This window comes from Trachypithecus francoisi, unplaced genomic scaffold (assembly GCF_009764315.1).
Source record: "Trachypithecus francoisi isolate TF-2019V2 unplaced genomic scaffold, Tfra_2.0 Lachesis_group17, whole genome shotgun sequence".
NCBI classification, from domain to species: Eukaryota; Metazoa; Chordata; class Mammalia; order Primates; family Cercopithecidae; genus Trachypithecus; species Trachypithecus francoisi.
This window is the reverse complement of record NW_022681462.1, coordinates 21,607,471-21,609,955: the sequence shown is the minus strand read 5'-3', so window position 1 is coordinate 21,609,955 and position 2,485 is coordinate 21,607,471. Positions and strand designations below refer to the sequence as shown.

The 2,485-nt window shown below is 57.0% G+C and overlaps 1 pseudogene; it reads left to right on the top strand.

Annotated features, from left to right (window-relative positions):
* The first annotated feature begins 213 nt into the window (after positions 1–213).
* On the top strand, positions 214–1,676 carry LOC117061996 (annotated as a pseudogene).
* The last annotated feature ends 809 nt before the right edge of the window (positions 1,677–2,485 follow it).

Below are 2,485 nucleotides of genomic sequence, written 5' to 3'. Positions count from 1 at the left end.
TTGGAGTGAGGCAGAGTGCCTTCCAGCCCCTAGCATCCCTGCTGTTTATTCACATCCCTCACCCCCGCCTCCACATACACTCATGGGTACAAACACTGGCGCAGTCACGGGTACACGCCGCCCCGGACAGCACCATTTCCAGTCTCGGCAGGGCAGTCTCCTTATGGGAAAGTTAACCAGGCAGTAAAGGCTCACGGGTCAGGGAAGACCTCTGTCGGAAAGAGGCTCCTAGACCCAGTTCTGCCTCTGACTTGCTGGGGGTCCTTGAGAAAGTTGCTTCCCCTCTTTGGTCTCAGTTTCCTCAGCTGAGAAATGGGGGAGGGGGCCAAATGGTCTAAGGTTCTGGGAACCTCCAAGTCAGAGCCCTTACCTGGTGGTCAAGATGAGGGAGAGGCCCTCGGGGTCAGCTGAATGCCTGAGAGGCAGGACAGGCCCAAAGGTGAGCAACCTGAGCACATCAGGTGGGCTCAGAGCTGGAGCATGAGCCCCACAGTCCTCAGAGCAGCCCTGGACTCGGGAGCCACCTCGCACCAGTCCGGTGGGACTTCAGAGATGTGGGATCTAGCCTCCCCTAGTATTGCAGGACTGGGGGATAGGAGCTGCGGATTCTGACGCCACAGATGCCTTAAATATGCCACAAGGGCTGGGGCAAGACACACCCCTCTCTATGAAATGAGCAGTCAGTCCAAATAGATACGCTAAAGAAGGGTTGTGGGAGGGATCCATCTCTAGCCTGAGGCTACAGACTGGCTTCCAGGGTACTCAAGCAGCTGCCTCGGGGGGAGGAGTCCCAGTTATGAGAGGCAGGGCTCGGAATCTAGGCCAAGCCTCCACAGGACCCCACTCTGGAGTGCTCGGGGCCGTCTGGGGGAGGGTCAGCAGGCAGCAGGTGCACTGGGAGCATCTTTCAGAAGGCACCCATATTGCATCTGCTCCAATAGGCAGTGAGTTGGAAAGTGGATGGAATAGGCAGGGTGGCGGCTGCTCCCCAGGGCCGGGAGTCCAGTCCAGCACCCACCTGAGTCCACCTCAGGCCTGTTCAATTGGGTTGATCTGTGCTCTGGGCCCTCTGGCCCCACCCTCAGAGGGAGGGGTTTGGGGCGACCAGGTGAACTGGCCCTTGTGGGAGGCAGGCAGCCCCTCACCAGCATCCCCACCCCCACCTCTCCACCCCCCTCACTCCCTGATCCTTCCACCTGCTCCCCTGCCCCAGCAGTTTCCTCTGCTCACTCTCATCCCTTTTCCTGCTCCCAGGCTCGCCTACTCAGATGTCCTCGACTCTCCTCTGAGTCTCCCTCTTTCCAAGCCTCCTCCCCTCTACCTAATATATTCTCCCTGAGGATACCAGAGTACACAAGTCCCTGCAGATCCCTGCACCTCACCTTTACTCCCAGACATGGGAGGGAGATGACATGAAAACCCGAACGCCATTGGCAAGAGATCTGGAGTATGCAGGGGCAGATCTGAGGCTGTGGAAGCTCCAGGGGCTCCCTGCAGGAGGCTGCATTTCAGCTGGCTATTGAATGTGGCTCTGAGCTGAGACCTCTCCTTGAAGCTCCAGACCAGGAGCCAGCTGCCAGCAGGACCCTCCATTTGGTGTCTCAGAGGAACCTTGCACTCCCTAGGTCTAACTCTGAACCCGGAAAATCCCCCGATCTCAGCCCTGTTTCTTCTTAGGGAAAGCACCATCTCAGACCCAGTTCTGCACCAAACCCACACTATGAGCACTCTGGATAAGCCAGGGCCACGGGGGAAAGAGCTCTGAATGCCGAGCCAAAACATGTGAGTTTTAACTCCACCTTCAGCTCCGGGAGTTGTGGGTAGGGAAGGGGCCTAGTCCAGTTTGCTATAGAAAGACCTGTCTGGCACTGTATGGTACATGGATGACAGGGGAAGAGTGCGGGTGGAGAGACCAGAAGGAGAGCAGGACTGGGGAGGTAGGGACATGGCTGTAGCGGTGGAGATGGGAGAATAGACAGGACTTGGTGGCTACTTGGATGAACCAAGGGATAGGTCAGGAAGAGATACCCAGTTTTGTACCAGATGTGTAGAGTGTGGGATGCCATTTATTGCTCAAAGGAAGAGGAGGAGGAAGAGGTATGGCATGGCAAGGGAAGAGGAGGAGGAAGAGGTATAGCGTGGGAGGAGAAAGCTGAGCTCTGTCTTGAATGTCATTTGAAGTTCCCAAGGAGAGACAGGCCTGCCAGCACCTTCATGAACTGCCTCAGCTGGCCCTCAGGGCACCTGTGGTCCCTGGCCCTTTCGACTCTCCCCTTTGTGGCTGTCAGCTGCAGTGAGGGTCAGTTGCACAAGGGCGCAGCAGGTCTGTGTGTTATCCCAGGGAACTACCACATGGCCAGTGCTGAGGAGAAGCTGATGGATGACCTTCTGAACAAAACCTGTTATAGCTACCTGATCTACCCAGCCACCAGCAGAGGCCCTCACAGCTCATCTCCATCAAGATGGAGCTCTCCCTGGCCCAGTG